Here is a 10706-nt window from a genome sequence, read left to right as displayed (position 1 = left end):
CTGCTGAAGTCCCCCCAGTTTTGTTCCAGGGGGCCCGCAGATGCTCAGGGATAGTAGCACATGGATCTGCAGTGGGAAGGGGAATCAACAAAACTCCATGCCCCCTCTAAAAATATCCTAAGAACCTTTAAGACTTTAGAATGTAGTTGGGTTGCAGGACAATTGTTTTTCAGAGATGAGAAAGCTGATTGAAGATACAATGTAACCTTGAAAGAAAGAGAAAGACCTATGCATACACATTTGTTGTCACATTATCATGTCTGGTCAAACAGCTTTTGCAGACTTTAGAAATAATTTTAAAAATACCTTCACAATCTACATATCACAGGAAATAGCAGGATGAGGGTACATGCTATAAGCAAAGATGCCATGGTGGAAGAGCATTCAACACTTTGAAAAGAAGTTTCTGTCTCTACATAGTTGCATAATCGGGAGACACTAGAATATTTAACAACTAAAGGATTTAAGTAAAACAGAAGGTTATGTATTGTTTTAATGTGAGATATATATTGAAAAATAAGGATCAGTGTGTTTAACAGAATAGTTGTGAACCTTCATTTTAGCGATAAAAATGATGACCAAGGACACAATCCACTAGGATTTTTCGGGTTGCCATTAGAAGCCCTCCTGAAACAAATGGGAGCAGCAAAAACACCAGTCTTGCATAGCTTCCAACGTGGCCTTTCCAAGGGATTGTTCCTCCAGGAGTCACAGCAGAAGCTGGTCGTTTCTTCCATCCAGCACAAATGGTGCTTTGCCTCAAATATAAAATATAAATTGAACATGGAATAGCTCAGCTGAGGAAGCATTTGGGGAACAAATGCAAGCAGTGAAGGCAGCTGGACATCTCATTTTGAGAACAGCCTATCAAAACTGTAAACTATAGGAGGTGTTGCCAAGTCCCTTGCCATAACATCTTACTTGCACTTTTAAGCTGCTGCTGCTTCTCACAGATACCAGTTTATTATCAGTTTTTTTAAAAGTCTAAACAGAACTGAATGCAGGAGCCCAAAGAATTGGCATTTAAAATACATAGTCCATCCATCATTTTCGTCCAATTGACAATGCCATTCCAGCCCCCAGGGGAGGAAACTAATAAACCTCTAGTTACTTTACTATTGTTTTCCTAAAACAATTTGACTTCCTTTCCGATAGCCTCAAATTCCTTCATTAAAAATAGAGTTGCTGGGAGCCAGATGAAGTGCTCAGCTTGAGCCAAGGCACTGCTTACAAGAAAGCCTTCTTGAGACCACATTTATATCCCAATTCACGACTATGACTCTCTCTAAGTGAATCAGAGTCCGGCAGCTGCTGGGTCATGTCACACGGCACTCAGAAGCTGGAAGACCCCGCTTCCTTCACGTTTTTTGGGAACCTTCAGCCAGCCAGCTGATACCAGACAAGAGGTGCAGTCCCTGCGGCCATCTGAGTTTTATTTACCTCAACTAAAGTGTGACTCGCCAGACAAAGATCCGGGCTGGATACAGAGAGGTATGTTCCCGGTAGCCTTGGAATCTAGATAAAAACTAAATTATTAGTAGTGAGTAACCGTTTTTGTCCATCTCATTTCATATAGCGTCTTCTCAGTACCACCTAAGCAGAGTTACACCCTTCAAAGTCAATTTAAGTCAATGGGTTTAAAAGGAAGTAATTTGCTTAAGGTGGCACTTTTACCCATTCTAAACATTGCATAGGGAATTTTTGAAAAGATAAATGCATATTATGCAAGGGGGAGGGTAGTGTTAGACCATAATATTCTGTTTCAGATTTAAGTAAATTCCATTGATTGAAGGCATGCTTGTATAGCTCTCTTGCTATTGTGCTGTGTTATCCTTGCAAATCAGATGGCCACCCAAATTGCACTTTCCCTTTGTGACAATAGGAGAAATTGCTTCCCTCTTTTTCAGAACAACAAAAGACTTAACAGCCAGGCCATAGGCACCCCAGGCCATAGGCACCTTTACTCAGAAGTAAACCTCACTGGTCAGTGGTGTTTATAGTCACATAAATATACATTGGATTGCTACCTAAATGTTTGCGAAGAATGTGAACATAAAAAGCGTCATACAGATGAAGAACATCTATTTGTCATTCTTTGCAATACCTGTTATAAAGTTCACTGCTACATCTTTGCACTGGGAAAATTATTTTCTTCATAGCCTGTAATCCTACCATTTATTTTGTAATATCCTCATTTCTTAATCATACTGCAAACAATATGGTCTTTTTTCTACCTATTATACCTATAGTTACTTGGCTCATGGGAGCTAAGTGAACATTAGATTGTAAATACTTTAAAAAAAGATGATGATGATTCTGAAGTTCTGAGATTTAACTTCCAGAAATAACACTACAATTCTTTTAGTATCTGAAATAATTTTAGTTTTTTTTAAAAAAAGATACACATTTTGAACGCAAAGTTCAACATACCAAATGCTCTCTAGCTTTGATAGGATGTAAGCATACTATAGACGGAACAACATCCTATATGGACAAGTCTGGAAGAAACAGTTGCGCCAGGCACCCTTATGAAAATATGGTTGCAGATTCAGTCTGTAATTGGGCAATGTTATGGTGGATTAATATAGCTAGTTTTCCTCCAAAATGCTAGGGGATTTGTTTTCCTTTTCAGTAAATCCTAATTCTATGTGGAGCAAGGTTGATTGAAGGAAGTAATGAGCATTCTATAAGCTCTCTAAAATAAATTATCGGTATGTATAATAACCAGGAAGTGAAAAGGTGAACAGTTTCATAAGAACCAATTTTATGGGATAAAAAAACAACACACATACAATTTTGCAATAGAACAAAAATGTTATGTAACTTGCAATTTGGTCCGAACAACCATTTTTTACCATGTTAAGATGAGCCCCACAGCTATCTTTGCCCTCCAGACTTAACTAAGCTGAGTTCATTTTAACCATGTTACATCTATTTGAAGGACTTTTCACAAGGACAAGGTTCAGATGAATCTCCCTTATGAGAACAGCTAAAAGGTTACACAAAAGGAAAAATAGTGATTGAATGAAGTATTCCAACATCACTCAAATTTAAGTGTTGATTTAGCAAGGTATAATTGGAGCAAGGGACAATTAATGCTTACACCTGGTGCCTGTTTTTAATGCAAATATTTAGCTATAGAAACAAAGTTTGAGTCCAGTGGCACCTTTAAGACCAACAAAGTTAAAAACTGGGTACAAGCTTCCGTGTGCATGCACATTTCGTCAGATGTGTGGGATATGGGATATTGTGAAGGGTACTGAAGAGAGCCTCTGAGCATATTCAAAGCTCCTCTCCTTGATCCCAAGTATTCACACTGTCCATGTATCTAGAATATAAGTGAAGTTTGCATGCCAGTGCAATCCTAAAATTGCACTGGGATGACGTCCCATTGAATAGATCTGCATCTTTCAGTGTGTATAAGTGAACCCAGAATTTATCACACTAAACACTGTGATTTAGTTAAAAAGAGTAAAACTGAGTTGTCAATATTAAGATCTCTAGTCCAGCCAGAGATAAAGTTAATACGGTTTTCTGAAATTTACAGATAATAAGGATTACTCTGCTTTGTGCCAAGAATATGAAAGAACCTGAGAGAACAAATACTTCTTCTTAGGTACATTAACCACCCAAGGATATTAAACAACCACCCAGTTCAACAAATCCCAAGTCAAATCCAAAGCCTGATGGATCACGCCCTTTAAGCTTCAGAGTTAAAATGAATCTGCTTCCAAAAAAGCTCTCAAAATTCTCATCTGTTAATGTTGATGGCAAATACATTTGGATGTGTGGCTGTTTTCCAGATAGTTAAGAGCCAGGTTGAAATTCAATGTGGTGTAGTGATTAGAGTGTCAGACTAGGATGTGGAAGACCCACCATGCTGTGGAAGCCCACTGGGTGATCTCAGGCTACCCTCTCTCTCGCAGCCCCTAACCCTACCTCACAAGGTTGCTGTGAGGATGAAATGGAGGATGGGTCCCCAGCTGGGGGAAAGTGGGGTATGCCTGTAAATATATGTTAAATAAAAATAAATTTCTAAATGAATAATAGTCCACAAACAATATTATAATTGGATGCCCAAAGATTCTACAGGGAAATCTTGCTCTGACAGCTCCATTCTACTGATGGAGTTTGGGAGCAAGCTGTGTATTTAATTGTACTTTACACTTTCAGGTGATACTACAAAGCGGCTAAGAGAATATGAGCCTGCAGGAAGTTGCCAGCCTGCAATTTGGATTTCCCGTTCTACCTGATAAAGTTGTTAGAAAGTTTTCTGTAGCAACAGATTTAAAGTGGTTTGATCACTGAAAGTGGCCGTGCTATGCAAATGCTAAATATCATTACACCAATCAAAACAACTTAAATTTTAAATTGTGATATCAAAGTGTCAGATTTTGAGGTGAAATTTTAAATTTTGAAAATTCTCCAACATTTCACACACACACACACAGAGAGAGAGTTTAAGCTCTGGTGCCGCAGCAAGAAGAGTTAAAAATAACATACCTGCCTATGAAATTGAAGAGTTGCTAGTGTATATAAGCATTGTCAATGTATATAATATATATAAACTAATGGGCTTGAAAGGAAACATTTTGTTATATTGTGCCAATGAACAATGCTGTATTATTGCTCTGTAGAGCAACTGTTTCAAATCATAATCCAATAGTGCTCCTCTGGGCCTTTTAAGTCGCAACATATGTTTCCATTGCCTCTTTTGATCCTGTCAAATGAATCAAATGGGGGGGGGGCGTGTGTGTGTGTGAACTGCTGTGCATTTATTATATTTAGTAAGGCATTAATTAATCTGTTCAAAATGTTAGAGGATTGACAAAAGAAGATGTTTAGTAAAGATCATGGGTTGGATTCCAACAATGGCAAGTTGGAGGTCTGCTTTCAGAACAGATTTTCCTTCTTCCTCCTGATTCCCGCACCTCCCCCTACTACCCAGGCCATGCAAAAAACCGCTCCTGAAGACTGGGAGACCTCTAAGGATAGGGTGGGATGCAGCATGGGAAAACTATAGTTTAAGTGGACAACCTGAGGAAATTGCGGACCATCCAACTTCTTGCAAGTGGAAGTGGTCTCTGGTTATTGAAGCTCACCTTTTTGGAAAAAAATATGTTATTATTGAAAGAGTCCATTGTTGTCTAATTATACATGTACATGCAGGGGTCATTTTGTAGAAAAAGAGATGCAGGAGCTCGTTAGCATAACTCATTAGCATAACTTATTCACATATGCCACACCCCCTGACATCACCAGAAGTATGTCAGAAGGCAACACCCACTGCTCAGGCTCCACTGGACTGTTTTGGATTGCTAGCTATGGGGGGGGGGATGCACAGATCCTCATTCTCCTCGTGGCCCAGGGCTGCTGGGAGCAGGGGGCGCGGCTTGTTGCTCTTTACTGCTGAAGCTCTGCTCCAGTGCAATCCTGCAGGAAATGACCCCTGTGTACATGTTATATAAGGTCGACAGAAATGCTGATCTGCTCAGGATGCTTCTTCAGAATAGGTGGATGGAAAGCCAACTAAAGTTCACCTTTGTAATCTCTGTTTAGTTAATTAACTATACTGCTGAATCATTTAATGATTTCGGCTGTGATGTTAATGGCTTGAATCCAAATTCTGCCAGCAGGAGGGCATCTCTACCAGCGGGGCAGCGATTCTTACAGATTCCACCCTTCCTTTGCTGGGCTCTGTTGCACCCTGCACTATTCCTGGAGTTCCTTGACCCTTGGGACCAGCATTAGGGAGGGACACAGTGGCCCACAGAAAGAAAGAGGGGGTGGGAAAGTTCCATTCTTCTTGCTGAGCTTGGTTCACACTACTATGGATTGAGGTCACTTTCCACACATGCCAATGGTTCCTATGCCGCCTTGTTCTACTTAATGAGATCAGAAGTTGTGGGTAGACTTTTCCCAGAGGGAGTGTGTGAGGGAGGATGAATTACTGCAAGAAAGCTGGTATAAGAGAACGAACTGGAAGTCCCCAAATCAACTTTGCCATGAACTCGCTTTGAGCTTTAAGGGATAATAATTCACTTCCAAAAAGCCCATGCAATTGCAGTATACATGTAACAAGAGCATATAATATGACTCCACTGGTTTTCCTGTGAGCAAAATACCCAAATGCACATATATATTGACATCTACATTTATTTATTTATTTTGGCCAGTAAATTTACTATTACCTATCAGCATACAAAAAATGGGCATTTTTTTTAAAATAATTTTTATTATTTTCATAACAAAACACAATCAACATTAAAATAAGTCTTAACAGATGTAACATTTCACCTTAAATCTCTAACAAACATAACGATTTGTGAAGTCGATCCCAGTATCAAACATCCTACACAAATGTGTAGTAAAATACAGTTGATAATTACAAAATAGGAATAGGTAATAACAAATGATCTTATAATATCCAGTGTTTACGAATAAAAATGGCTTTGGGAGGCAAAGAAGCAATGGCGCTTAGCTGCTAGCCCACCTGCTGTTTTTTTCTGATCCATCTGGCCTCTCACAGGGTTCCCACATGTGTGTTTATATGTGTAACTTTGCATGTGAACCCTATATGGCAAAAAGGAGCTGGAGTTGAAGGGGGAAAGCAGCCCCCTCAAAAAAAAAAAAAAACCACTTGAATTTTAACTTATGATGTACAGCAGGTTTCTAACACAGCCAAAGATGTCACCAGGATGCGCTCTCTCACATACACACATTGACATATGCACAGACATTGTAGTTGCAGAATCTTGCACCCTAGACCAGTGTGCCCCATTACTGGGTTTGGGGGTTTTTTGTTTTAGGTTCTACACAGGGGAGCGTGCATGGCTATTAGGGATGCGGGTGAGTTATTAGTTTGTTGCCAGGGGGAAGTTAATAAAATGGGGGGAACTCAAATGCCTGTGAGGAGAAGGAAACTTCAGTCCACTTTGATTTTCCATAGCAAGGTTCTTGCTGGTCATGTGAAGCCCTGATATTGGTGCTGGCTGCATTCTAAATTCTCAATAGGCTATTTGTGTTGAAAAAAGAGTCCAGAATGGTATACTTCTATTTTTAACCACTGCATACATTTTTGCTTATATACATGTATTTTTTCCTCCAAAGCACTCTCAATGGAATAAGAGAACTCTCCAGACTGTTATTTGATTGGTTGAGCTTTTGAGAAATAGCATGGAACAACTCCTCCCCGCCCCCACACCCAGTCATGAAGCATCCCTTTTTCTTCTTGAGTCAGGAATGCTTTCTGAGAGACGTCTGGTTACACAAGGAACATCACTGTGTCTTGCTTTAAAGAGAGTCTTGTTATCTTGAGTTAAATGTGCAATGCTTCTACGGTGACAACTGAAAAGAACAGTATTAAAAACAATGGTCACCATAGTAAAGGCTTGAAGGGACTAACTGGAAAGGTGGAGCATAGAGAAAGGCTGAGAAGTGTGTGTGGGGGGGTGACTAGAAAAGGTATGAGGAACACCAAGTGTGAAGAGACAATGGGGGCCAAACATAGGTGGGGAGAAGACAGTGTGTGGGAGAGTGACAGAAACAGTAGTCAGAGGAAATAACTAGAAAGTTGTGGGGTAAAAGGAGGAAGATTATTGGAGGTACAAAGTGCTAACAAAGCATTAAGGCTGTGTTGAATAACAGAAGAAAGAGTCACTTCAAGAAACAGGAGAAGTTGAGTGAGTAAAATTATCTATTAGAAATCCTAATTGCAAACTGAAATTGGAGGGACAATGTAAAAGTGTAACAAGGTTTAATCCTCTAGCCTAGAACCTTGAATGCAATGCAATGTATTCCTTGGGAGGCCTAAAAGATTAAGAGTTCAGAAATGGCTTAATTTAATTTAAAGCATGCACTATTAAACACCAGCTATAATTTGGAAGTGTCGTGGGAGCATCTGCTAGTGATCTCAGTTTTGTGAAGCCAAAGGAGTCTTGTGACAGAAAGAAAACCTCCCAAAGCAATTTTGGGAGCAAATTTAGAAAAATGAGATCCTGGAAAATTTAAGAAAAATTATACTCTTCTAAATCTGTTGAAGTCAATGGGCTTAGAAAGGTCCAGTGCTGCTTAAATGGCATTGTTAGAACACTGCAACTTGTTTTTTCTCACTAGCCTCCTTATAAATGTCTCTGTGTGTTATTCCTTGGCAGAGGAATAATATCAGCAGTGAGTTCACACTGCATCATATCCTTATGAACGCATATGTATCAGTTTATGATTTTATAAGCAATAATCCTGTGTTTAGAATCTTTAATTCTGTATTTGCTTTCTTATTGGATCAGACCAACCACTGAGATCTGATAACCATGATCACTTATAATCACTGGATATCCTTGGCTATTATTAATGGATTCTTGATGCCGCAGGATTTTTATTGGTTTTTTAGAGCTTTATTTTATTGTTTTGTATGTGCATGCTTGTAAGGAGGTTTCCTCCCCCTGCTTTTTGCATGGTGTTTGCAACTAAATAGACTGATCACAAGGAGGATATTCTGGTGCTGGTAATAAAGTGTGTTGATCACGTTCTAAGCATGCTCTAGAAACTAACAGCTTGATCTAAGGTGTATTGAATTAAAACTCCAGCTATTTCCAAGTAAGCATGCGAAGAACAGGTGGAGGCAGATCCGTGGTCAAATTAAGTTCATTCTTGACTTCACTGGGGCAAGATCAGTTGAAACACCTCTTGTGAATGCCCAAATGTCTTGGTTGGAGCCGTTAAATATCTCTGCCAAGAAATTCCCTAGGTATGATATCTACCTAGCTTGAATACTCTTTGGGAAGAAAGGCAAGTTTAAAATACCTTAAATAGAATGCTGTTTTGGATCTTTTCATGCAGGTTCTCCATCGAACAATTGTTTTGCTTGACATTCTGCTTATGCATGACATTGGGCCATCTGTGGAGGGTGGAGTTTGGGGAAGAGGCAAGCTCAGTAGGGAAATGATACAACACCCTCGAAAGCTGCCAAGTCCTCCAGGGGAACTGATCTCTGTAGTCTGGAGATCAGTTATAATTTTGGGAAATCTCCAGGCCTGGGGATGCCCAGCACTCCCACAGCTTTGGCTGCAGAGCAAGAGGCGGATGTGATGGTGCACAGTGCATCAACATCATGTCTGGGTGAAAACCCAGACATGATATCAGTGTGTCAGCTGATGTTCTGGAAGTTGGTACTACCATAGTTTCCAGAACACTGGTTGATGTGATGACATAATTTCTCCCCCCCCCCCATTTCACCTAGACACAATCTGGGCTCCGGGAGACTGCCTGCCTGACATGAGCAAATGGCATGACTGTCCAGGCCTCACCTAGAGGTTGGTAGCTCTCTGGCTAAGCCATTTTTCTGAAGAAATACCCATAAAACCCTTTAAATAAACAGATACATGCAAAGATTTCTCTCTCTCATAAGTATCCTTGAGCTCAATAATATTGTAATTCACTTTAGGAGGAGAGTTGACTAGACTAGCTTTTTTGCAGTTTGGCCTAATCAATTTTGTTCCTTTATCAATGTGTGTGTGACTCAAACTATTAGAAATATTCGGAAAAACAAATTAATCAGTTTCTTCCTCCCTTCCCTGCATATTATCTAATTGTTAAAAGTTAACAATGCTGGTTCATAGAAAGTACCTCTTTTTGCTCTAAATCTGTGCAATTATTGTCTTCAACACATCTTCTGATGGGCAGCTTAAAGCAATGATAAAGACCTCACCCCTATTTCAATCAAAATAACAGGCAAGCCTCGGTTCCTTCCTGAGTGCACCGGAGCACTGCTCCACCAGTCAGGAGCCCAGGGGGCACATAAGCCCCACCCCCTGCTCTCACAAACCATCAGTTGGGCAACCGACGGGGAGGAATGTCCCCCGCCTCCCTGAGCCCCGGGGTGGTGGCCTTGTACTCGTAAGGGCAAATTCCACCTCTCACGGGAGAGGTCATTCTGGCTCCCCCAGCTCTCCTTAGCGGCTCCTTAAAAAGTTATGGCCGCCGCTGTTCTCGGTGGCAGCTGCACCACCCGCGGGGGGGTGAAATGTTCTCCTGCCTCCCTAAGCCCCGGGGTGGTGACCTTGGACTCATAGAGGCTAGAATTGGACCCCCTGGTTTAATGTTCCTGAAACATGGCGGGTATCTTGGGGAGAGGCTCCAGCAGCTACCCTGCGATTTTGGAGCCTCTCCCACAAGCCCCCTCTCCTCCAGCCCCCAGAATATACCCTATGTTTTCGCCATTGACTTCAATGGCCCTTAGGATATAATGGGGCCGAACTGCAGGAAGCTGATTCAGATCAGAGAATCTGATTCGGCCTGCAGCAGCCTGAAAGGGGCCCAAATGGGCCATTTTCGGGGGTGCATTCGATTCAGACGAACCGAATGCACATCCCTCCAGCAGCTGGCTTGCTCGGGCTCTCTGCAGCTGCGGGGATCCTGAGCAAGCCAAGGGAAGGGAAGGTGGTTTAAACCGCCTCTCCTTCCCTCCAGCAGCTGGCTTGCTCGGGCTCCCCGAGCGAACCAAGGGAAGGGAAGGTGGCGGAGCATCTGGAGACATTAAGCCTCGGTTCCACAAGTAATAAGCACTCGAGCCCTGCCCCAGCAGCCCTCAGGCCGGAGCACCTGGAGCAGTCTTGGGAGGCGGATTGGCAAAAAGCAAAACCAAAAGTGCAGGAACTCGAGAGAACTCCAGGAATGGAGCCGGTTCCTCTTCCACAGCCCAAAATGCA

The 10706-nt window shown here is 41.4% G+C and overlaps 1 protein-coding gene across 1 annotated transcript in view; it reads left to right on the top strand.

Annotated features, from left to right (window-relative positions):
• The first annotated feature begins 1466 nt into the window (after positions 1-1466).
• The window catches only part of GJA5 (gap junction protein alpha 5), a 19125-nt gene continuing 9885 nt past the window's right edge, over positions 1467-10706 (top strand). The window contains exon 1 of the mRNA XM_015420861.1: positions 1467-1491. The gene's annotated coding sequence lies outside the window, so the exon portion shown is untranslated. The remainder of the gene's footprint in view (positions 1492-10706) is intronic.

Source organism: Gekko japonicus, unplaced genomic scaffold (assembly GCF_001447785.1).
Source record: "Gekko japonicus isolate JY-2015 unplaced genomic scaffold, Gekko_japonicus_V1.1 scaffold2244, whole genome shotgun sequence".
NCBI lineage: Eukaryota > Metazoa > Chordata > Lepidosauria > Squamata > Gekkonidae > Gekko > Gekko japonicus.
Note: the sequence above shows the minus strand (reverse complement) of the source record. Positions and strands in the feature narration are given on the sequence as shown.